The following is a 27,269-nucleotide window of genomic DNA, read 5'->3' as shown; positions in this document are numbered from 1 at the left end:
GCAAATGGCATTTGACAGTAGCCGTCCAGTGTCAGCGCTGTCGCAAAAAGTGAGACTCTCTGTATTCTCTGAGGCACTTTAGAGTTGCAAGGCGTATAAATTTCCTGTCACTTCTATGAAGCACTGGGCGCGTCATGGCACTATGAGTGCCGCTCATGAAGTTGTATTCTCGGAACACTGCACTGACCTTTAGTGTGGAATAAAATGAACAACGCAGACACATGACGCACTTTGACACATGAAGCACGTTGCTTAGCAGGAGAGATGAGGTACCTTTAACAGTTCTAAAATCTGTCAAAAAATGAATTTCAAAAGTAATGTGATGATACTAAGACAGCATGGCTTTTCAATTCCAAAGGAGTGTGCATATGAAGTGTGTGATGATTGTGCACCTTCTTCAATGTTTTGCATTCCTTCATAGCAACATGTAAGATGTAGGAAAGTACCACCTAGCAAACTAAAATGACAGCACGCCAACTTTACCTTCTTTTTATTTTTCCTGCACTTTTAAATAAAAATTGCCATTCGTTATAGACAGTGGGCATGTATAAAATATATGTGCGTGACTCACAGAAACGATTCGCTAAACATGGGCAACCTCTGCATTTTCCACTATTCGCCACACTGTGAATTAATGTTTTTCTTAGACTTGGATTTGTGAAGAAAATATAGTGCTGTTAATGGACAAACAGTTGATTTGCCATGAATGTTTTCATTACTGTGTTAAGTACATTGTTTGTTCTCAAATCAACATAATTACGTTTTTTTGGCTTAAAACTGGGGCCTAAAGGAGATGTTTTCTTAAACTTTTGGTGAAATGGAAAATGTTTCCAAAACCGACCCATTACTTTGTGTCGCAGTTCAAATGTTCCAGCTAGCTTGGCTCAATACCGGATGTAAGATGCCAGGGCGGCGCTCCTGTTACTCCTGGATAAATGGATAATAGGCTCAGGTGGTTAAGATTCACGAAGTGAGGTACAGTACTATAGATTGGAGGCCAGCAATGGACAACACGGTCGTTCTCGAATAATGGGGCATATTATCAAGTCAGGCGATAAAATTATCGATGTCCTTCACATCTAAGATGGGCTTCAATTGGAATTCCATAGAGCATATTATCAAGCCCATTATCGCCGTTTTAGCGTCAGTTTTCTGCCGCTAAAGCGGCGATAATTGTATCGCCTGGCTTGATAATATGCCCCAGTGTTCTTTATGAGAGCTGGAGACAGGTCCACGGTGCTGCAGCATTAATCTGTAAATCTTGTCAGTGATTGAAGGGGCCTGTTCACTTAGTGATACTGATACTCAAATCCCTTCACGTCCGTTATGAATTGTTCAAAACAATCTATTGGACAAGCGGTTACATCTATACCGTCTGTATTACTGGGATCTGAATCACCGTTTTAAACATTTAAAAAATGTCAGTTGCGTGTGTCCTTAACTAGTGTCTCCCACAGTGGAGCCCATCCTCTCATGTGATGTGACCTGCTCAATTGAGCAAAAGAATTGAGAAAGAGTGTGTAAAAAATGTGAGGGAGGATTGGCGGTGCCTCACGGAAGTAACACCAAGGGAGAGATCAGGATGGTTCCTCAGGTTCTCATCATCAGCAACCACCAATCCTTAACAGAACAGTGATAAAGTGGAAAGAAAAAATGTGTATATTAGCAAGGTGCCGAGGTGTGATATCAATATCTGCCTCTGCACCAGATACTTTCTCTCAGTGTGCGGCAGAATCAACCCAATTAAAATTGGGACTACGGGGACAGTACTATTGCTCCGCTCATCCCAAATATAAAACCAAGCTAAATCACACTGGCATTTAAATTTTATTCAGTGCTGTGTGTCTGCTCATTAAAAGCCGACATGTTTCATTGCCAAGGGAAAACTCACGGCAATTTCTTCAGGACGTGGGTCAATCATTCCACCCTGCACCAATGCTTCACTATTTTAATATGCCTATGGGAGACACAAATAAGAACACAACCGCAACATGATCAACAGGCACATGATCACACATTCTAAAATAATCTCTTTGTAAATGTCCCCCTTCATGTTGTCACAATAGTTACTGGGATAATGCCCCGCTTAGGCATACCTATACCCTTATGCGCTCGTGAGTCTGTGCGCGTCTCACTATCTCACTGGCTCTCGCAGTCACTGCCCCACGTCACTCTGTAAGGCATAGTAAACTCAATTTAGAAAAGGCATATAAATATCTAGTGCTAGTGTTGTCAATCCAAAGGTATATTACTATCCTCACTTCATCTAAACCCCATTTCCAATGTCAGGTTAAGCTCACACGGCCCTTCGTTGGGAGCAGGAAACTCCGCTTTACATCGTCAAACCCGCTCTGCCCCTGTTCTGCTTCTTGCCTCGTAAAATCCCGCTTACCGTGACCGCGTCGGTGTCTGGCATTACCTCAGCACCACGTTGGTCTGGGCCATACTGGAAGCTTTTACCGAGCCGGGCGCGCCACGTCACCTCATGCGCCACCGGCCCCGCCTTCAGGCTTCTAGTCAGTGTCTGCTCCCGGTAGGGAAAAACACCGGCGCCATATTGAGATGGGTCCGCTGCACTGTTCTCCTGTCCAATTTAGTAATGCATATTACGCTCCCTCTATATGTAGATAGATATTGCGTGTGAGTGTTATCATCAATCTTAATCTTTAATGATCATTGAATTGTGTCTCTAACTTTGTGTTGATATATCTACTATTGTCATAATATATATCACCGCATTTCCTGATTGACTTCACTACATGTTTCACTCCATGTGCCAACCTTGCACACATGTTCAGGCTGTATATTAAATCAACAAGTGGAGAGCAAGACCTGTTATGTGTATACATGTTTTTTTATATGATTGAAATAACTTTATTAAATACAAATGAGGCGTATAGAGCATTACCATTGTTCCCTGACTGGTGTTAAATTATGGCAGCGACCACCTAGTCTACAAGGGCAGAATATATTCCTACCTATCCTTATAGTGGGGACAAGTGTGCAGCAGACATTCACTTAAAAGATTAGAGAATAAGCAAATATGGCCTGCTGTTATATAGGTGGAATATCGTTGAAAAAGGAGGACCTTATGTATTTTTCTGCAACAGTATAGTACGAGTGCTGGAACGTCACATAAATGTCAAAGAAACGTCAAAGGAACGATAGGTGATTGCTTCGTTACACACTGACCGTATTCCATTCAATAAGGTTGTTTAATCCAGTCTGGTCCACCCCTTCCTGATAGATCCAGCGTGCCTCTCTGGTACTGAGTCTGGTTTCCAAATTGTAGTGGTCACCTGTTACCCTTTCTTGCACAACCCACCGAACGTCCTTCGGCGAGTGTTTGAGTGCCTGAAAATGTTGCATCAATTTAGTTGTCAATTTCCCTGCAAGCAGTGTACTCAGGTGTTCTTGAATCCTGACTTTGACTCTCCGTGACGTGAGACCTATATAATGTAGGTCACACGGACACGTGAGTCTATAAATAACATTCATGGTATTGCAGTTGCTAAACCTATTCAAATGCCAGGTTTTTTTACTAGCGAGGGCAACATTTTTGGCCGGGGCTGTAAGCTCACACACTGAGCAGCTACCACAAGGGTAATGTCCCTGTGGTACCCCGGTTTCCCTGAGTTCTTGTCTTGGTCGAGTGTGCACTACGCGATCCCGAATATTGGCTGATCGTTTAAAGGCGAATCGTGGTTGTGGCATGATCATACTAGGGGTATTCAGCAAATGCCAATGCCTCCTGATGATCTGTCAGATTTTCGTGGAGAGTGGTCCAAAGGTAGTAACCACTGGAATGCAGTCTCCACTGTTCTTGGATGTTCCTTCTAGAAGAGCGGCACGTGGAGTATTTAGTGCTCGCTTTCTTGCCTGCTTAATCACCTTTTGAGGATAAGCACGGTCCTCCAACTTTCTGGATAGTTCATCAGCCTGTTCCGAATAGGTTTGTAACGACGAACAGTTCTGCCGATATCGCAGAAACTGGCCCACCGGAAGATTATCTCGGAGGGCCCTCGGATGGTATGATCTGTAATGTAGCAGTGAGTTTTTGTCGGTTGGTTTTTGGTGTACATTGGTCACCAGCTTGGTGTTAACAGCTTGAATTTCAAGTTATGTCGCTGTCGATCTACTGACGGTCCATGTAAATTTCAGGCACTCGTCGAGATTATTGAGCCACTCTAGACACTCATTGAATCTATTCTGTGTACCAGACCATATGCACAAGACATCATCTATATATCTCTTCCAGAGGACAATGTTCCTCTGGAAGAGATTGGTGTCCGGATTGATGTACTGGGCCTCGAACTGGCCTACATAGATGCAGGCCAGACTGGGAGCGAATGTAGCCCCCATCGAGGTACCGGACACCGTAGGTACATCTGGTCCTTGAAGGCAAAGAAATTTTGAGTCAGGGCAATTTCTATGCATTGTAAAACAAATGTCTGAGGAGTGTCATAAAACCCCCAGGGCGCGTGCTGCTGCCACCAGTGTTGCTTCCTGGGGGATGCTGGTGTACAAGGATTCTATGTCTATAGTAACTAAGAATTGGTTATGCGGGTCGTATACTACATCCTCCAATATTCTTAGCACATCAGTGGTGTCTTGAACATAAGACGGTTGTGTGATGACACATTCTCTCAAGAAATAGGCTGAACACTGAGATAGGGGTTCCAATAGTGACTGAATGCCCGAAACTATTGGTCGCCCAGTCGGTGGTCGCTGGGCTTTATGGATTTTGGGCACTATATGGCAGAGGTGTAGTTATCATTGGAGTAGCAGGTGCAGTGGCACGTGGGATCAGGAGAGCATGAGAGCACACTGTGCCCCAGTAACGACTGCATTTTATGATTGTAATATTTTTTTATTCATTTTATTTTTAAAGCAAAATAAAAACAAAATGATATGCATTTTAAACTTGAGACAGAATAGAATACAATTTAGGGGCAGATTTAGAGCTTTGCAGAGATGGTACTCCATTGCAACAGCGAAAGAGTACCCCCTCCACCAAACTGAAGGTCTGCCCATCTGATTTAGAGATGGGCGTATCTTATGTATGTAAGCGACAGAGACAAGTCTGCTTCCATTACTGATCTACTCCTCTGATGACGTCACGACATTAGGGCTGTCAGATGTTTGATTCTCATGGTGTGGGGAGTCATTAATTTTATTATTATTATTTTTTTTTTTAAATCCCGATTGGAATTTTGGTTTTGAAAAAAAAATGCTTGATGTTTGACAAGACGAGGCCATCGTTTTGACAGTGCCTTCTATCAAGCCTTTAATACATTAACGGGATCCGCTATGGTGGCTGTTCCTGGCAATGTGAAGAGTTGTCCGTATGGAAAGCAGACATCCCTAAAGGATTTATTTGGAGCGTGGAGTAAAATCCTCTGTTATGGCAAAGTACTTTACTCTGTCCTCCGCTCATCAAATTTAAAGTTGTCCGTCAGTCTTGCAGACAACTCTAAACATTGGCAGGAACAACTGTGACTGCCGTTCTCAGCAATAGTATAAAGGTTTGACAGATGGCTCCCTGAAAAACAATGGCCGTCCATTGTGGTAGGAAATTAGATTAAATCAACATTTCTTAATTGTTAGTGACCAAGGGTGGCCACATGTGCATAGCATAGGGCTAGGCCTTTTTTTTGCTTACAATGGGACAGGTGGCACTTTTGCCACATCACTGGAGACAGATGATACTGAACTGATTAACAATGTACTTCTGTTGTTGAACTGTAGGAAATAGGGAAGCTGGCTAACGGGGTGTAACCCTACTCACGCAGCAACCACGATTATTTTCAGGGTGATACACAAGCAAATCCAAATTAACCAGTGCTTAACCCTCAGGTAGCTTAACACAAAATCAGCCAGACTTAACTTAAAGGGCAATGTGTAAAGTATTTATGCAGCACACAAACAGTAATAAAGTGAAAACCACAATACAACAAAAATGCAATACCAATTTTGAAAAACAGAAGAACATTGAATACATTGTTTGATCAAAGGAAATGATGGACGGAGTGTTGAACATTGCAAGCACTCACCCCCAGTCAACTGATCTGGGTTTAATCCATCACCATTCTTTAGCCCACTCTACCACCCCAGTTCAGACATGGCCATATGCAAATCAGTCTGACCCTGTGCCTCATGGGAACAGTCCAGCCCGAACTACCAAGCCATGTCTTCCCTCGACCGGAAACAAGCTTCCTAGGACCGGTTTCTGGCATTTCAGCCGTCTTCAGCCAGGCTTGCTTGAATCCAGTGGCAAAGTGAGCAAGGGACTCACTTCTGAGCATACCCTGCCAACTTATGGCGAACAAAGCAAAAACCAAATGAAATGATGGACGGAGTGTTGAACATTGCAAGCACTCACCCCCAGTCAACTGATCTGGGTTTAATCCATCACCATTCTTTAGCCCACTCTGCCACCCCAGTTCAGACATGGCCATATGCAAATCAGTCTGACCCTGTGCCTCATGGGAACAGTCCAGCCCGAACTGCCAAGCCATGTCTTCCCTGGACCGGAAACACGCTTCCTAGGACCGGTTTCTGGCATTTCAGCCGTCTTCAGCCAGGCTTGCTTGAATCCAGTGGCAAAGTGAGCAAGGGACTCACGTCTGAGCATACCCTGCCAACTTATGGCGAACAAAGCAAAAACCAAAGGAAATGATGGACGGAGTGTTGAACATTGCAAGCACTCACCCCCAGTCAACTGATCTGGGTTTAATCCATCACCATTCTTTAGCCCACTCTGCCACCCCAGTTCAGACATGGCCATATGCAAATCAGTCTGACCCTGTGCCTCATGGGAACAGTCCAGCCCGAACTGCCAAGCCATGTCTTCCCTGGACCGGAAACAAGCTTCCTAGGACCGGTTTCTGGCATTTCAGCCGTCTTCAGCCAGGCTTGCTTGAATCCAGTGGCAAAGTGAGCAAGCGACTCACGTCTGAGCATACCATGCCAACTTATGGCGAACAAAGCAAAAACCAAAGGAAATGATGGACGGAGTGTTGAACATTGCAAGCACTCACCCCCAGTCAACTGATCTGGGTTTAATCCATCACCATTCTTTAGCCCACTCTGCCACCCCAGTTCAGACATGGCCATATGCAAATCAGTCTGACCCTGTGCCTCATGGGAACAGTCCAGCCCGAACTGCCAAGCCATGTCTTCCCTGGACCGGAAACAAGCTTCCTAGGACTGGTTTCTGGCATTTCAGCCGTCTTCAGATAAGGCTTGCTTGAATCCAGTGGCAAAGTGAGCAAGGGACTCATGTCTGAGCATACCCTGCCAACTTATGGCGAACAAAGCAAAAACCAAAGGAAATGATGGACGGAGTGTTGAACATTGCAAGCACTCACCCCCAGTCAACTGATCTGGGTTTAATCCATCACCATTCTTTAGCCCACTCTGCCACCCCAGTTCAGACATGGCCATATGCAAATCAGTCTGACCCTGTGCCTCATGGGAACAGTCCAGCCCGAACTGCCAAGCCATGTCTTCCCTGGACCGGAAATAAGCTTCCTAGGACCGGTTTCTGGCATTTCAGCCGTCTTCAGCCAGGCTTGCTTGAATCCAGTGGCAAAGTGAGCAAGGGACTCACGTCTGAGCATACCCTGCCAACTTATGGCGAACAAAGCAAAAACCAAAGGAAATGATGGCCGGAGTGTTGAACATTGCAAGCACTCACCCCCAGTCAACTGATCTGGGTTTAATCCATCACCATTCTTTAGCCCACTCTGCCACCCCAGTTCAGACATGGCCATATGCAAATCAGTCTGACCCTGTGCCTCATGGGAACAGTCCAGCCCGAACTGCCAAGCCATGTCTTCCCTGGACCGGAAACAAGCTTCCTAGGACCGGTTTCTGGCATTTCAGCCGTCTTCAGCCAGGCTTGCTTGAATCCAGTGGCAAAGTGAGCAAGCGACTCACGTCTGAGCATACCCTGCCAACTTATGGCGAACAAAACAAAAACCAAAGGAAATGATGGACGGAGTGTTGAACATTGCAAGCACTCACCCCCAGTCAACTGATCTGGGTTTAATCCATCACCATTCTTTAGCCCACTCTGCCACCCCAGTTCAGACATGGCCATATGCAAATCAGTCTGACCCTGTGCCTCATGGGAACAGTCCAGCCCGAACTGCCAAGCCATGTCTTCCCTGGACCGGAAACAAGCTTCCTAGGACTGGTTTCTGGCATTTCAGCCGTCTTCAGATAAGGCTTGCTTGAATCCAGTGGCAAAGTGAGCAAGGGACTCATGTCTGAGCATACCCTGCCAACTTATGGCGAACAAAGCAAAAACCAAAGGAAATGATGGACGGAGTGTTGAACATTGCAATCACCCACCCCCAGTCAACTGATCTGGGTTTAATCCATCACCATTCTTTAGCCCACTCTGCCACCCCAGTTCAGACATGGACATATGCAAATCAGTCTGACCCTGTGCCTCATGGGAACAGTCCAGCCCGAACTGCCAAGTGAAGTACTGGGAATTTAAAGCCCAGCGGTGCAGGGGAACACACCCTAAGACTTCGGGTTCTTCCTGTTTCAGACCTAAAGAAACACAGAGTCTTCTAGGTGAAGTCAAACATCGATTTATTGGCTGCAGACCAATTACAGGTATCCGAGAAGTACAACACAATGTATGTTCTCAGGAGACTGCTTCAAGTTACAGAAACGGGCTTCTCCTTAAATACAAAATATCATCCTTCAGGCACACATTCCTCGTTTTACGATATGGTCATTTTACATGTATTCATTACAAACGAAAAGGCAGAGTCATGATGACCATCCCACATTCCAGTTAAGCCAGCCCACAATTATTTACCCAGCGAGGCTCAGATCCCACATCAGATATCAACAGGCCCCAATAAACACGGGCATCTCCTGTTTGTAAAACAAGCCATAAAGCAAGAAGAGTCAGGTGTGAAAGAGATTAGCCGGAGGCTTGTGTTCGTGAAGAGGCTTTATGGTGTGTCAAACCCTGATGCTAATCACAGGTGGCCGGAGGACGGGGAGCTTGTGGGACCGGACTGACCTGGGGCAGCGGAGCCAAGCTGCCCAGGTCACAGAGAAGTCAAATAGAAAGCACATGTGTTCTAAAGGCCCGTATTTGTTCGTAATGTGTAGCCTATGTGAGGGCAACCATAAGATGGCCACCGCTCCAAGATGGAACCCACGAAGTTAATGTAAAATCGTATATAAAGTGCATTTATCGCTAAAAACGTTATACAAAGCACTTGTACATACTGCATTGGCCATTCGCGGTTCGCTAATACCGGAAGAGGCAGGGGTAGGGCTCTGTCTCCCACGCGGTCCCAAATTCTAAAGTACCACAGACCCTCTTTTTGCCCTTACATAGGCAATAACTATACTCACATCAATCCGAGTCTAGGTCAATATTCACGAAGTCATGGAGATGTTGCTGTAGCATCATCCTATTACTTAGCTCGTCCCTCGATACAGGTTTCCTTATACATAATGTAGCACAGAGGCCACATATCGCAGGAGCACACTGTATGCACAGACAGAACAGGAAAAGGATGGCTAAGATCATTCCAATGACCATCAGAATCTTCCAACCCCAGGCAGATATCAGTTCCCAGAACCACCCCATCAGTGACCAATCTCCTTTATCCACATGTATGGATTCAGATATTTTATGCAGTTTGGAGATGGCTTGTAACTGTTGGAGCGTTATCTGGTATGAAAATGCAACAGCTAGATTGGATAACCTTACATACCCCACCGCGGTCTGCAAGTATGACGTCTAGAACCATACGGTTCTGCAAAGTCATGAGGCGATCCGCTTGGAGCTCAGCTGTCAAATTACCAAGGGCACCAGCCGTAACATTAACGGTGGATTCAACCACACGAGTCAGTTGTCTCAGGTTCCTACTATTGACCATAGGTCCCCAAAACGGCAGGAAACCCAAAAAGAAGTCTCCTGCTTCCTGACCGGCAGTATCATCCTTACTAATCACTCCTCTCACAACTCTGGTCTTGTGATAATCAGAGGCAGCAGTAAATGTCGGCGGTAGCAAATTTGCAATATATCATGTGCCCGAGAAATCAGGGGGCAACCATGTATATGCTCGGTCATTGCAGACAAAATATGTACCCTTGGCAGCCAAAAATGCAGGGGAAAACTGCGATGGAAAAGTGTACGTTTCAGTACAGTCACTTCTCCCCAGTTGAGCTCTTGGATTCTGACCATTACCTTGTAAACAGAACCGACCTATGTGGGGTACGACCCAAATTGGTGAAGATATTTTTCGCTGCCTTTCGCCCAGACTAATACTATACCCCGTAGCGTTTCACCCTACATAAGCTCGCAATTCATCCTTGGGAATAGACGAGTATGCATCGATATCTCTGCTCATATCGGCAACTCCTTTCATTAAGGCTTTATTATTTGTGCTAGGTCTGATGGAACGCAGTTGTCGTGGGGAGTAGGCATCTAATGCAAAAAGAAACATGGTCTGGAATGCCCACGACGATCCATTGTAACTAAACGGCAGCACTAGATAAGGAATACCCTTGTTAATGGTATGTGGCATTAACCCACACACCCAGCAATTGGTTGTATTCATGACTAGTTGGTGCTGGTGCAGGAGCTGAATAAACGAGTTGTTTACAAACTCTGATCGTCTAGCTTGTTCGTGTTCAGGCAGAGGGTGGAAAGAGTGCAAGGAGGCAGTAGGAGGAGGTATAGGATGTACAGTGGGTGCAATGGGCTCTTGAGATAGAGAAGAATACAAATCCTACAGTAAACACCATCATACTACATAGTATAAATAAACACAATAATATAAAACGTTTGCTCTTCATTATTTTACATATTTTCGTTTTAAAGTTCATTTCCTCAGCGGGTCTCTCAATCTTGAAAAACTCCATCCTCTAATCGTGCCGTTCGCGGCGGGTGAGTATCTTCTGCTAAGGAGTACGCCTGTCGGTCCAGGGAACGCCCTAGACCAACCAGAACCGTTGACCTAACGTCTTGGCACCGCGACCCTGCGGCTGAACCCGGATGGTGGTTCGATAAATAAAAAATCAAAAAGTCCCCCAGATGGGAGAGCTATAATATCAAAAAATAGTAAGGGAAAGGAATTTTTATATGTCCATAGGCCTTGGTCTCAAGTTGTAGCGGTTTCTGCCAGATACTGTCTGGTCTTGAAACAAGAGTTCAGGCTCTGTGGTGTCCAATCGAATTGACGGTGGCACAGCTTCTTGCAAAATATCGTCACTCTCTTGTGCTGAAGTTGTGCCTCTTACGCGTGCATCACTAAATGGTACAAAACGGGGTACAGTGTCTGTTTCAGAATCAGCGATACCCTCCTGGACCCACTGGTCATATGGTAGAGGCAAAGGGATCCGCTTGCAGTGGGCGCCGTGAATCCAATTCTTCTTCCCTTTTACTCGAACCGCTGACCTTGTTGACAGAAGTACGAGGTGAGGGCCAATCCAACGGGGCTCATCGTTGCTCTTTCGCTGGAAGTTCCTCACAAGAACCCACGTGCCAGGGTCGATAGGGTGTCCTGGAGCTTCAGAGGCCTGGGGGAGAGTATCATGGACCTGTTGGTGTAAAACACGCAATTTAGCCGTCAATTCATACAGATAATCAAGCAGTACTGGATGTTCGATTTCGCTGAATTTCGTCGGTCTTGGCACACCCCATACATTGGCCGGGCGGCCAAAAATGATTTCATATGGGCTAAGTCCCACTCGTGAGTGCACGGTCATTCTGGTGGATAGGAGTGCTAAAGGCAGAGCGTCAGGCCATTTAAGACCGGTGCTCACCTGGATTTTGGCTAGTTTGAGCTTTAGAGTGCCATTGTAGCACTCTACTAATCCAGCTGATTGGGGGTGATTTGCAGCGTGAAACTTTTGCTTTATCCCTAACCCTTCACACACATTCTTCATCACTCGACCCACAAATTCACTCCCATTATCACTCCACACCATTCTTGGCATTCCAAACCTAGGAAAAAATTGTTTCACAAGGGCTTTGGCTGTGGATAAAGCAGTGTTGTCCTTTAGGGGATATGCTTCTATCCATTTTGAAAACGCGCAAACAACAACTAGTACATATTTCAAGTTGTTGCACCTCTCCATGTGGATAAAATCTAGCTGAAAAACTTCAAATGGATATGATGGAGGCGCAAAATGACCAGCTGGAGTTGGGGTTCCCCTACCAGGGTTGTATTTCAAACATACCATACAATTCTTGACCACATTCTCTGCACACTTGGGAATTCCAGCATTCTGCCATACTGGAGCCAACAACTTACAGATTCCTTTCATACTGATATGCGCCATTCCATGTGCCATAGTAACCACTGGAAGCACATATGCATCATGTAACAACCATCGCCGATGTTCTGACAAATCAACCCAAGAACCATTCTCATCCAATTTACCCGTACTTTCTCTCCACTTGCTCAACTCTTTCTCTGTGGCTTCAGCTTGAAGGGACTTCACACTCTCTATCGTGTCTTCACACATTCCAACATCACTAACCCATCTTGCAGGGCCTGCAACATACATTCAAGTCTTCACATCTTTTGCTGTTTCTTTCGCGATTTCATCAGCAAACGCATTACCACGACCAACATCATCGGTGATTTTCTTGTGCGCACTGCATTTCATAATCGCAACTTGTAACAGTAGGGTCAGTGACTCAAGGAGATCATTCACCAACTTGCCATTCTGAATTTTAGCTCCATGCGAAGTCAGGAACCCACGTTCTTTCCACAATCGCCCAAAACTATGAGCCACACCAAAGGCGTACTGGCTGTCAGTATATATGTTCACTTTCATTCCTTCAGACAACACGCATGCTCTTGTAAGGGCAATTAATTCTGCTGCTTGAGCCGAATTATGTGGCACACGTGCAGTTTCAACAATCGTGTGCAAAGTCGTGATAGCATATGCAGCAGTCGTATCACCATTCGGAAGCTTGAAACACGAACCATCCACCCATAAGGTACCATCACACTCAGTCAGGGGAGTATCTTTAAGATCCACTTTCCCTTTCGTCTCTTCTTCTGTTCTGAACAGACAATCATGTTGCTCAATCTCATCTAGGTCTGCTGGAATCGGCAATAATGTAGCTGGATTCAACGTGTTGCTCTCTTTATGTGTATATGGTTTGCTAACAGTGTCAATTCATACCCTGACAATCGAGCACTAGTTAAGTGCTGTGTCTTGGTCCTGTTTAACAATGTGTCCACAGCATGTGGAACCATTACAATCAATGTATTATCCATCACCAGTCCAGCAGACTGTCGAATAGACATGGCTGCTGCAGCTGTAGCTCTCAGACAACTTGGCAATGCCCTAGCTACCGGGTCCAAGGTTGACGAAAAATATGCGCATGGACGCGGTCTGTCACCAAAAGGCTGTGTTAATACTGATAGTGCGCAACCATCTTTTTCATGAACATACAATGTAAAAGGTTTGCTGTAGTCAGGGGTACCCAACACAGGAGCTGAACATAATGCATTACGCAACTCCCAAAAACTTTTCTGACACTCCTCAGACCATGGGATAGTATTCGGTGTGTCTTTACATGTTAGTGCTAACAAAGGTTTTGCCAGCAAAGAAAAATTCGGTATCCAGTGCCTACAGTATGAAGTGATGCCCAAGAAAGCACGCACTTCTCTCTGTGTTCTTGGCACACTCAATTGTGCAATGGCTTGAATTCTTTCTGGGGTCAGTTTCCTTCCCTCCTTCGATAAGAGATGACCTAAGTAGGTCACTTCTTGTCGACAATTTTGCAGTTTTGAGAGAGACACTTTGTGATGGAAGGCAGACAAATGACGCAACAATGACAATGTAGCTTCTTTGCAAATCTTTTCAGTATCCGCGGCGATTAGCAAATCGTCAACGTACTGAATGAGGATAGCGCCACTAGGTAAAACAAGTGCATCAAGCTGCGCTTTTAAAGCTTGACTGTATATTGATGGACTTTCACAATAGCCCTGTGGAGCGCGTTTAAAGCGGAAGCTTCGACCTCCTAAACTGAAGCCAAAAATGTCCCTGCTCTCCTCTGCAATTGGGATGCTAAAGAAAGCATTCTTTAAATCTATCTCTGAGAACCATGCAGCGGAGGCTGGAATCATGGTTAACAAGGCAGTTATATCAGGGACAACTGGAAACTGTGGCACAACAATCTTATTTACCTCTCTAAGATCAATTACAAATCTGTAAACAGGTGGCTGTGAAGGGTCAGTTCGTTTTAAAACAGGTAAAACAGGACTATTGCAAACGTTGCCTCTTGTCTCTTCAATTACACCCTTTTTAATCAAATCACTGACAATTGCTAACAACGCTTTCTGACCTTCATTGGAGATCTTATACTGGGGAATACGTGGCAATCTGACATTGGCTTTTAAAGTGACCACATATGGCGGTATTTCCAAGAGACCCACATCATTGGGACCAGTAGCCCAAAGGACATCCGGAAGGGATGACAATTCAGGTGGCATTGCATTCTTAGACAAATACACCGGGGAAATCACTTCCTTACCTAATATAAGTTGTACTCCTGAGGGAGAACAATATAGCGTTGCATGCAATCTTTTTAACAAATCTAATCCTAACAGATTTTCACCACAACCTGTCGTTAGGATGAGGGGTGCTTTTAGCTCACAAGGTCCAACAGAAAGTGGCATAGGACTAGAAATCGGGTTTCTAACTGGGGCGCCAGAAAAACCTACTGAAACATTCATTTCGTCAGACAAAGGCGCGCCAGGGAGTTTTGAATGCATGATTGAACTCTTTGCAGCACCAGTGTCCAGCAGAAAGGGCTCTGTTACACCCGCTGTAATCACTTTAACATATGGTCCACTCTGATCCACTGGTACTGAAACAACTCCCTCTCTCTGTCTATGGCTGTCCTAGTAGTCATTACCTTCCACATTGTCGTCTTCTGCATAATATTCATTATTATAGTACTGAGCTGTATTACCAGTCGCGTTGGCTTGCTGATCAAAGCTATTTATCGTATGTTGAGGCGGAAGAGGACGCGCGTTCTGGGGAACATTTCCACGCCCTCTACCTCTAGGAGCTTGCTGACCACCTCTACCTCTTGCGCCATACGCATTACTAGTACGCTGCATTAATTTAGGACAGCTATACTTGAAATGACCTTCCTCTCTGCAATATGAACGTTGATTGGGACCTAGAGGGATACGTGGTTGATAATACCCATTCATTTGTTGGTTATTCTGAAACTGTTGGGGTTGCTGATAAATACCTTGGGTTTGCCTATAATTATTCTTTCCTCCACGTGGCGGGTAAGCCTGCTGTAAAAGGACCTTCGTTTTCAGTTCTTTCGTTTTCTTGTCTGTTCTATCTTTTTCATCTTTATCTCTATTTTCGTAATACTGTGCAGTAGCCAGTATTTGCGCTGAAGAGGAAACGGCCCAAGAACTTTCTGAATCTTTTAATTTCTTACACAACTCGGGGAGTAGATTCTGCACAAATTTATCCACAAATAACCGTTGGCCACCTTCAGTACTCATGTCTTGACCACTGTGGTCGATAAACGTTTCTTCAAACCTTGTAAAGAAATCGGACACTGTCTCATCTTTCTTCTGCTTATATGCGGATAGTTTATCCCAATTCACGCGCATCGTGGGCATTAAAGTTTTCATGTATGTAATAATTCTACCAGGGAGGTCTGCTACTAACGGGTCAGGCTTCGCACCACCAACTTGGCCAGCGTCCGCAGCAATAATATTAGCCCATGTGCCCCCTAGTTCTGCAGCATGATCCGTATTACGGATGGATCCCCATAAAGGCTGTGGAACAACATTCCCGAACAACATATCTATGTCAGCTAGATTCATGACACACGATTCTGCAGTTTGTGATAACTCCTTATAATAACCTGCAGGGTTTTTACGGGGGTCAGGCAAGGTCCGCTTAAGCACTAACACCTCAGAACGCTTCCATGGGACATGTACCCAAACACGCTGAAAATGTGCTGGAGCAGCAACAATACCTCGAGCGGCATCAGCCGCAACAGCTTCCTTCCATACCGGAGGCACTTCTCTCATAGGGTATTGTCGCGCTTTTCTCTTTTTCCCCACAGGGAATTCTGTTAGAACAATGATTGCTGACAATCACCATTCCTGAAGGACAGTAAAGTCGCAACCGCTCTATCTACATCGGGACCCACAATTGTACCTGTTTCAAAATCAAACCGCACTCGACACAACTCCTGCGGGTTTGGGTTTGAACCATGATCCTCCAATTCCTCACAGAGGAATTCACACATTTTGTCAAACACATACCTCTGTTTTGGGGCATCCCATTGGTGAAAAACGTTAACAACTGATTCCACATTATAGAGTGAAGGGAAACCAATCCACCTATGTGCCAGATGATCTAACACCTCTTTCTCGTCAGGACCAGGCATCTGACTACGCAATTGCTTACATTGTAAACCAGGGGTCACACTAGATGACCGAAAGAGAGGCGACATTAAACTAGTAACTACATTAGCTAGACGTTGTCGTGCTGAAGGAGAAGTTGAGGCGAAAACAGGGGGATAGACAGAGGGAAGAAAAGCGGGTGCAGATACAGGTACCTGGGTAGTGTAAGAAAGAGAGCCAGGGGAGGCCGCTGATGTGCTAGGCAAAGTCGCAGGAAGCGCGGGGGCAACAGGTAACAAAACTGGCGGCCCTTGAGAGGGCTGCACTGCAGGGATAGGAGCCAGCTGAGGCGGAGCTGGCGGCTGTGGTTGCGGCATATTAACTGGAGGCTGTACATTTACGAGCTGTGGAGGCGCTGTGGCATTTTGCACATACGGGGGTGGCGAACTTAGCAAATGGGAAATTAGGGAATCTTTCTCTTTCTCTTTTGTTTCATCTTGTACAAGGGGTGACAAAACAGGGTAACATTTATCGATCCCTAGTTTGCGCTGTCTATGTAACTGCTCATTCATTTGTTCCTCCTCATTATCTTTAAATTGCACAGCTGCTTGCATCACAGACATACCTCTTTCTCTCTTATTCCTTTTCGCTAACTTAATTTCCTTCTGTTTGGTTTCTTTTCGCCATAGGTGGAAAGAATCAAACATCGCCGGCCGGGCTTTCTTTTTAAACAATTTAACTTCCAAATTATCTAAGATATCTGTATCGGAACTACCATTTTGGGGCCATTTTAAAACACCGTCCTTTCTGGTGTATCGGATCCATACTTCATTATATGCAATGGGGCCCACGCCATGTTTTACATAAAGCTCATAAGTTGGAGTTCCAATTGGAGGAACCGGACACGAATCCTCTAATTGGGAATCCCTTCTACAACCCAAACAAAACAAATTTCCAAATATACTAGAACCAGGCATCTTCGCTCACTAGTCTAGTTTCAAACTTCAAAGGATTATCAATTACGATATTCTCGTGAATACACGAGTCCTCTGGCTTTGGCACTTGCAAGCTCCAAATCAAAACGATCCCGAAGGATACCAAAAATCCCGAAGGATACCAAACAAACTGGGAGACGCTCCACTTATACTTAACTGAATATCGATGATCGATGGCGTCACCAGAAGACTCTCTCGATTGTTTCGTTCTACCAAAATCGTCAAGGGTCCAAAACAGGGCGATTAATCAGGGCAGCAGTCCTTCGTAGCCGTCGGGACGCGAAGAACCTCGCAGAAAAGACTTTCGGACCACGTCGACATACAGGGGTCGATGAAGTGGCGGCCTTCCTCCGGAATTTCCACACAAAGCTCCTCACGAACCTCTGGCATGGACTGGTACCGCTGAAATCGCCCCGAGTTGGTCGCCAACTGAAGTACTGGGAATTTAAAGCCCAGCGGTGCAGGGGAACACACCCTAAGACTTTGGGTTCTTCCTGTTTCAGACCTACAGAAACACAGAGTCTTCTAGGTGAAGTCAAAGATCGATTTATTGGCTGCAGACCAATTACAGGTATCCGAGAAGTACAACACAATGTATGTTCTCAGGAGACTGCTTCAAGTTACAGAAACGGGCTTCTCCTTAAATACAAAATATCATGCTTCAGGCACACATTCCTCGTTTTACGATATGGTGATTTTACATGTATTCATTACAAACGAAAAGGCAGAGTCATGATGACCATCCCACATTCCAGTTAAGCCAGCCCACATTTATTTACCCAGCGAGGCTCAGATCCCACATCAGATATCAACAGGCCCCAATAAACACGGGCATCTCCTGTTTGTAAAACAAGCCATAAAGCAGGAAGAGTCAGGTGTGAAAGAGATTAGCCGGAGGCTTGTGTTCGTGAAGAGGCTTTATGGTGTGTCAAACCCTGATGCTAATCACAGGTGGCCGTAGGACGGGGAGCTCGTGGGACCTGACTGACCTGGGGCAGCGGAGCCAAGCTGCCCAGGTCACAGAGAAGTCAAATAGAAAGCACATGTGTTCTAAAGGCCCGTATTTGTTCATAATGTGTAGCCTATGTGAGGGCAACCATAAGATGGACACCGCTCCAAGATGGAACCCACGAAGTTAATGTAAAATCGTATATAAAGTGCATTTATCGCTAAAACCGTTATACAAAGCACTTGTACATACTGCATTGGCCATTCGCGGTTCGCTAATACCGGAAGAGGCAGGGGTAGGGCCCTGTCTCCCACGCGGTCCCAAATTCTAAAGTACCACACAAGCCATGTCTTCCCTGGACCGGAAACAAGCTTCCTAGGACCGGTTTCTGGCATTTCAGCCGTCTTCAGCCAGGCTTGCTTGAATCCAGTGGCAAAGTGAGCAAGGGACTCACGTCTGAGCATACCCTGCCAACTTATGGCGAACAAAGCAAAAACCAAAGGAAATGATGGACGGAGTGTTGAACATTGCAAGCACTCACCCCTAGTCAACTGATCTGGGTTTAATCCACCACCATTCTTTAGCCCACTCTGCCACCCCAGTTCAGACATGGCCATATGCAAATCAGTCTGACCCTGTGCCTCATGGGAACAGTCCAGCCCGAACTGCCAAGCCATGTCTTCCCTGGACCGGAAACAAGCTTCCTAGGACCGGTTTCTGGCATTTCAGCCGTCTTCAGCCAGGCTTGCTTGAATCCAGTGGCAAAGTGAGCAAGGGACTCACGTCTGAGCATACCCTGCCAACTTATGGCGAACAAACCAAAAACCAAAGGAAATGATGGACGGAGTGTTGAACATTGCAAGCACTCACCCCTAGTCAACTGATCTGGGTTTAATCCACCACCATTCTTTAGCCCACTCTGCCACCCCAGTTCAGACATGGCCATATGCAAATCAGTCTGACCCTGTGCCTCATGGGAACAGTCCAGCCCGAACTGCCAAGCCATGTCTTCCCTGGACAGGAAACAAGCTTCCTAGGACCGGTTTCTGGCATTTCAGCCGTCTTCAGCCAGGCTTGCTTGAATCCAGTGGCAAAGTGAGCAAGGGACTCACGTCTGAGCATACCCTGCCAACTTATGGCGAACAAAGCAAAAACCAAAGGAAATGATGGACGGAGTGTTGAACATTGCAAGCACTCACCCCCAGTCAACTGATCTGGGTTTAATCCATCACCATTCTTTAGCCCACTCTGCCACCCCAGTTCAGACATGGCCATATGCAAATCAGTCTGACCCTGTGCCTCATGGGAACAGTCCAGCCCGAACTGCCAAGCCATGTCTTTCCAGGACCAGAAACAAGCTTCCTAGGACCGGTTTCTGGCATTTCAGCCGTCTTCAGCCAGGCTTGCTTGAATCCAGTGGCAAAGTGAGCAAGGGACTCACGACTGAGCATACCCTGCCAACTTATGGCGAACAAAGCAAAAACCAAAGGAAATGATGGACGGAGTGTTGAACATTGCAAGCACTCACCCCCAGTCAACTGATCTGGGTTTAATCCATCACCATTCTTTTGCCCACTCTGCCACGCCAGTTCAGACATGACCATATGCAAATCAGTCTGACCCTGTGCCTCATGGGAACAGTCCAGCCCGAACTGCCAAGCCATGTCTTCCCTGGACCGGAAACAAGCTTCCTAGGACCGGTTTCTGGCATTTCAGCCGTCTTCAGCCAGGCTTGCTTGAATCCAGTGGCAAAGTGAGCAAGGGACTCACGTCTGAGCATACCCTGCCAACTTATGGCGAACAAAGCAAAAACCAAAGGAAATGATGGACGGAGTGTTGAACATTGCAAGCACTCACCCCCAGTCAACTGATCTGGGTTTAATCCATCACCATTCTTTAGTCCACTCTGCCACCCCAGTTCAGACATGGCCATATGCAAATCAGTCTGACCCTGTGCCTCATGGGAACAGTCCAGCCCGAACTGCCAAGCCATGTCTACCCTGGACCGGAAACAAGCTTCCTAGGACCGGTTTCTGGCATTTTGCCACTGGATTCAAGCAAGCCTGGCTGAAGACGGCTGAAATGCCAGAAACCGGTCCTAGGAAGCTTGTTTCCGGTTCAGGGAAGACATGGCTAGGCAGTTCGGGCTGGACTGTTCCCATGTGGCACAGGGTTAGACTGATTTGCATATGGCCATGTCTGAACTGGGGTGGCAGAGTGGGCTAAAGAACGGTGATGGATTAAACCCAGATCAGTTGACTGGGGGTGAGTGCTTGCAATGTTCAACACTCCGTCCATCATTTCCTTTGGTTTTTGCATTGTTTGATACCAAAAGGACAAAAATCCAAATAGTAGAATTGGAGACATGCAATGTAAAAGGTTTAGGTAAAAATGGTGCTCAAAAGTGCAAAGCACCAACTGTGGTTATCTGGTCTTGTGGCACCAGGACAAAGACACAAGTTCAGGCTGACCACAATTGAGTGTGGGATAGATACAAGGACCAAGCTACTGCCACTGAGCAATGTATCTTAAAACCTGGTTGGTGAGCATTGCGCTACACAACGGTGGTCCCGAGAAGTGTTGCGAGGTCCGTGTTGAAGATGCTCACGTGCAGCGGTTCATAGGAGATGTGAGGGCTTCAATGCAGGCCTGTATCGATGCTGCATTTTGCTGCAACAGTTCCAATGAGAGGCTGTGAGGTCCGTTTCAAGGATGTGTCACGCAGCGGCAGTTCCAATGAGCTAGGCAGGCTGCGATGTGGGCTGTCTCGAGGTTGCATCGGTTCAGATGAGGCGCAGCAAAGAGCTGAGTTGGGTTTACATTCTGCTGCCTTGGTTCTCATGAGACCACAGCTGGAATGGCGGAGCACCTTTGGCCCCACTTCCGAGTGGACTAAACTGCTGTATACGAACCGCATGGCCAGAGTCCTGAGCTTGAGACGTATTGCATTGCGGCACAACTCCAGTGGTTTACCCAGTGGTTGGTGGGTGGGCTGTCCCCAGGGTATGAGAAGCGACAGCTTTTAAATGAACTTCACTAGCTGGTTAGGGTACTGTTGAGATCGGCATGTCCTCTCGCTCACAGCACCACTGAATTCTGAGTATATGTTTACAAAAGAAACAAGTGAAGTTTCTGTATTCGACCTACATCCCCCGAATATGTTAGCGGTGCTGCCCCATGTGGGAGAATGGCGAAGCTTGGCAGATTGGATGTCTGCAGGTGCTCCTGCACCACCTGGTGTTTTTTCAGACCTTTAAGGGTCAGAGTCACAGAGGAAGAAATCTTAGCGGACACTCAGCCTATAAAAGGCCCATTTCCATTTGTATTTATATATACTCTATTTAATATTCGGACTAAACATATGTCCACGTACTCGCTATTTTTACACATAATTCACAAGAAGATAATGTTTTTTGCACATGATTGCTCAGTTTGGTAAGGTGGGGAAGCTGGGGATAGAGGTTCTGTTATTTGCTGTCACAGCTGGCAATTTAACCATTAGACAACATCTGCCTCAGTGAACAAACTTCCACTGTTCTGTTAACAAAGGGGACTAAAATGGTGAAAATGGTGGACATGAGGAAAGGTTCATTTCCATGTCTTTACCTTGGTTAAAGATTAATTATTTCATGACTTATAGGTTGGGACATGACATTTTGTGGAAACCTCAGGGCCAATATCATACATGGCAAAATCCAGAAGCTAGAATGGATGATTATTCATATCCTACTGGTAGGGAGCAATAGAAATTAAAAAAGAAACTGGAGGCAGGGAAATCTGGGAATGGAGACTTTGGATGAAACCCAAACATAGTAGGTAAAATCAGGCACTTCTTTGATTATAGAATAAACTAGGTAATAACAAAGGGAATAACCAGAAACATAAACGACTTTCCACGTTTAGTCATATTTTGAATGAATGGCAGTGAGTAAGCAAGTGAGGTGAGCAAAACCAGCAATGGTTTAGCCGTTCCCCTGAATGTTGTCTTCTGCCCATCACTACTTTTGCCCATCCATCCTTGATTTGCTTAATCCATCCACTCATACTGTTCTTCCCTCTATCAATCATTAATTCTCTGCACCCATCATCTTTCATTTTTCCATCCGTCCATCTATACTTCCAGCCAAACTTCTTTGCAGCCATCCTCTCTCCCCACAAAAGCTGGCATAAACACCAACTTGCAGGCACTTGCTTATGAAACATGTAGAAAGGAAACACTACAGCACCATAAAGAAGACATATTTATTTTGCAACCATTGGAGATTCTCTAAAGGATGAAGGCTTACCAAATAACGAAGGTATTACTACCTAAAGAATGTTAACTAGAGTGCAACTGAAGTTCACATTTTCATTTAATTAATCTGATCATAATGATTTTGATTCATATTTTGTATGATACGTTAATACTTCCTCCTGATTTAATGTATGATTTTAATGTATCTGCTAATTCATTTATATTTGGGCAGGATTCAGTTATTATTCAGCTGTAACCTTAGTGGTGCACTTGTTTACGTCTCTTTATCCAACATGACATGATTCAATATATTCATTTTGTGGATGTACTTACTAATAAGCTATACGTTTGTATTGTTATATCATTTGATAAGATGATAGTGTCCTTTCTCACTAAAGATTGTGTCTGGGTTCCAGCAAACTAGGTTGTGACGCTTTTAGCCGAAACACATTACCATGTAATTGTGCTACCTACAAAATAAAATAACCTGATATGCAAGAATCCATGTATACATGATGAGGTCAGTTTCCACTGAAAAGTAATTGTTTTGTGTTTGTTTTCTTAATAACTTTGAGACTGTTTAACAAAGTTGCACAAATCTTTCTAACAAAAGTACATTCCTTTGGACTGTTCACAGCAAGATTCGTCGAGACCCGTCAAGTGAGGACCTAAAAATAGGATAGGTCATACAACTGACACATTCCAATTTAACTCCCATAGAATTCTTTGGTCATCTATACAGGCTGCATGCAATTATACCAATGTTGGCAAGTACCTAGAATTTCACTCAAGGAATACCCTTGTTGGTTTGGTCTGAATCCATTCAGACGTTTTTAGAGATATTAGCTTTAAAAAAAATTGAACTAACTAAACTGTTGATTCAAGAATTCTCAGTGAATTTGCAAATCCAATAAAAAAAAATAAAGACAAGCCATCCTTTGGTGATGTTTTTCTCAGATCGTCCATTTGGATTGTGACTCTGACCATAAATTTGCAAATCCATTATGATCTGATTGGCTGGCCATCACAAACAAAAAGATTGTGCTGCAGCCACAATTACACAACACTGTTCACCGAGCTCTGTGTTTGGAAAAATCAAAAAAGCATAAAGGGGCCTCGTAGAACCTATCCTGACCGCCAAATCATGTGGGGTGCTGCCCCCACACCAAAAAGTAATTCTAAAGCAAAATTATTTTTAGCATGGGATTTGTGAGTCCTGTACCAGATATGCAAATTCTGGACACTACATGGGCCCGAAAGACCCTGTTTGGGACTAAGGATTTGCAAATCTGGCCCAGAATTCCGAGTTCTGAAAAGATAATGAAACAAGAAGTATTCAGTACACTCCGGCAGCTCTTGGGTAATGGCCACATGCTGGGGTTGGTCACAAGCAGACGACTGGATGTAGGGCTTGACAGTCATCCAGTTCCTGCTGCCAACCCCTGCTGCACACAGCTAGTTTGCACAGTGTGAATTAGCCACATGCAGTAGTTTGGATACAGAACTGGGCTGCCAGTGGTTTACCCCCGCTGTGTACGACCGAAGACTATTTGAAAAGGGTATTGGCCTCCTGCAGAGGATTGTGCACTGGCATTTTTGACCCCCTCCCCACCCACTCTGCAAAGACAAAGTCCAAGCACATTGGGTTTTGATCACCTTTAGAGGGTTGCTTGCAGCGGCTGTGGCCAACCCCCCTGTGTACAGCCAAAGGCTTTGAGAAGAGGGGTTTGGCTGCCCATGGCTGGTTGAAAGCAGGGAACTGTTTCATGTGGTATGATCAAAAATCTCCACAAATTCACTAAAGAAAACAAAGGCTGAAGTGAAATTACGGTTTGCTTTGCTCATAATACATTAACACGTCCAAAAAAAACTTTACAAATTCATCGTAAATACTGCATTTAAAGGGGAGCTATAGTTGCCAATTAAAACTGAAAGACCGCTGAAATTTGCAAGTAATGGTTAATACCACAATCCATAACTCATACAAAGACATGCAAACCATAATTTACACATCAAATTGCTATGAAATCTCAATATTCATGGCACTAAGTAACATTACCTAAAAGCACAAGGTAATAAAATTAAAGTCACGCATAATAATTAATTTGGAAATATGTGAACGATATTTTTTTAATTGTGGGCAAGAATTAGTTGTAGATTTACCTTGAGAAAAATTATAACAATGACAAACTCCGCTCTGCATTTTAGTTCTAATATGCCTAGATCGTCATATTTAATTTTTAATTACACGCGTTTCCTCTTTGCAGATATGTGATTGGCATCATATGAATTTTAATGCTTTCTGGATATGTTTCGAATAGTTATGTCTGTTGCATGGCCACTTGGGCTAGAATATACAGTAGAATATCAAAACACGTGAAAGTCCTAAAGAAATAGATAATTTCCATGTGAATTAAATGTAGGTAACAACGTGATATTGGGACATCAGAATGAGACTGGCACCACTGAATAATTGAGGGGCTGAAATCTACCTGATTCGAATGGAAGCTGAATGGAAACAATTCGACAGTGTGTCATCGCTATGCTCTAGGTATTTAAAAATATCTCACCTTCAACATGGCAACCACTCTAATCAGTAGAAGTAGAGTTTGGATTACGAAAGAAACCCTAAAAATCACTGTCATTTAATAATTGCAGTAAGTTTCACAGTCCACGTCTCGCACAATAGCAAGGGAAACACTTACCCTGCACACCAAATGCAATCCTTGATGTTACATGTGTAATTACAAATGTCCCGAATGATCTTACAGTGGTTATATCACATATTAATTTACCATTAACATTATCAGTGAGAAAACTATGAGAATAGTATCATGTATAGGTTTGAGTATGTGCAGGGGCGGCTCCTCCACTAGGGCAGAGGAGCGTCACCCCACTGCTTTCTAGAAGTGCAAGAAAGCCAAAACATAAAATGGTAATAACTTTTGATTATTAACATTTTATGTTTGCTTTGAGTAATTGAACATTGTGGGCTGAGCTGGGCAGGGCAGGGCAAGAGTGGTTTTCCCACTTCTGAGTGTGCAAAGACTGTTTGGTCAGCCCTCTCAGGCCACCCAAACCAGTCAAGCGCAATCTGTCCTTCTCCATGCAGGCTACAGTGCAGCCTGCATGGAGAACATGCCCACTCCACTAGCCCCTGGCTGGGCGCAATCACAATCAATCACAAAGCTAAAGCATTGTGATTGGCTTAGGGGAGGGAGCCTGGCTGCCTGCTTCCTGTTGGAAGCAGGAGAGCAGGAGCAGTGAAGACGCGGACCCGGGCAGGCTAAAAGGTAGGTTTATTTCATTTTTTTATTAATGACCCCCTCACAGGTGACTGCCCCATCCCCGTGCAACACCCCTCCTGCACCGCCCCCCAACCTGCGAGGCATGCCTGCCGCTACTGAGGATATGCTGTCATTTCATTATGCTATGTTATTAGGTTACTTTTTCCTGTAAATATTTTGAGGTCATGAGTATTACATGTTGTGTGCATGTATGTTCACATTTAGTTGACGAGCTGCTCCTTTATATGCGGCACATCTACAACTCCACCAACACACCAGATCTACCATCTCAAATGTCTGGTTTTCTGGCAGACTTTTTTTAAGCATGCAATTTAACCCAACACCATCCATGCCAAGCTAGAGAACCGAGAAAGACTTTTGCCAGTTTTTAGCACAATCTTTCAGTTGAGGATTAGCACACATTATTCATGCTAAGATAAAAAAAAAGTCAAAGGCATTTTCTCCATTTGAAACACAGTATCACAGATTGGGATTAGAGAGATATCTAGCAAACCAACCTGGAATAAGTTAAAGTAGCTCCTGACACGTGTATTTCACTCTTGTTAGAGGTCATCAGAGACACACGGCTTTACCCAGACACATAGTGGCACCTACTATGGGTTGAAACCAAACACCTACAAGATTAGTGTGACACATAAACTATGCAAAACAAAAGTAGGGAACTCTAGGAAGTTCCCAGTTTTTGGTGGAGATCGGCTCTTTCTATGGAGTGCCTCTTCAACATTACCAGCACTCTAATCTGCCATCTCAAATAGCTGTTTAGCAGAATTGTAACCATAATTTTAGCTCAGAACCATCCATGCTGCATCAGAAAAGTGACAAAAACTTTTATGACAAAATTCTAAAACTTAAGGCTAGTAGGTGCTACCTATCCCAGGCTAGGCAATTAAATAGGCATTATAGCACTCTGTAACAGTATTACAGCTTTGGTTTGGTGAAATACCATCCAAGCCAAGCATTAATAGGTAAAAACAGCTCTGACACAAAATGGCACCCTATTAAGGTCCAAACCAAACACCAGCAAGCTTAGAGTGTCAGGTTGTCTAGGAGTCCCATCAAATAAACGTGAATATGACATTTCTCACTGCCATTCAGGAGAAGTTCTTTCTGTACAACACAGACATTTTACATCGATTCTCCAATTATTTCTATCTTTTTCTGCATATTTGGACTGCCTCTAGTCATAAGCAACAGCTCTACATAAGAAAATGTGCCTACGTGGATAGGGAGTGCATTTGTGTACCAAGGTTTCCTCTTTTTCTGCTTGTAAGTCTGTCTCACATGAGAAAAGATTTTTTAATCGGGACTTAAGTGTGTTAACCTCCCAGAATTGACGTTTAGGTGATAATATGGGAATTCTGACGTGCCTAACGACAATGATTTCTGTCC

The sequence above is a fragment of the Triturus cristatus genome, chromosome 2_2 (genome assembly GCF_964204655.1).
Source record: "Triturus cristatus chromosome 2_2, aTriCri1.1, whole genome shotgun sequence".
Lineage (NCBI taxonomy): Eukaryota > Metazoa > Chordata > Amphibia > Caudata > Salamandridae > Triturus > Triturus cristatus.
The sequence above is the reverse complement of the archived record's forward strand: the minus strand, read 5'-3'. Positions refer to the sequence as shown.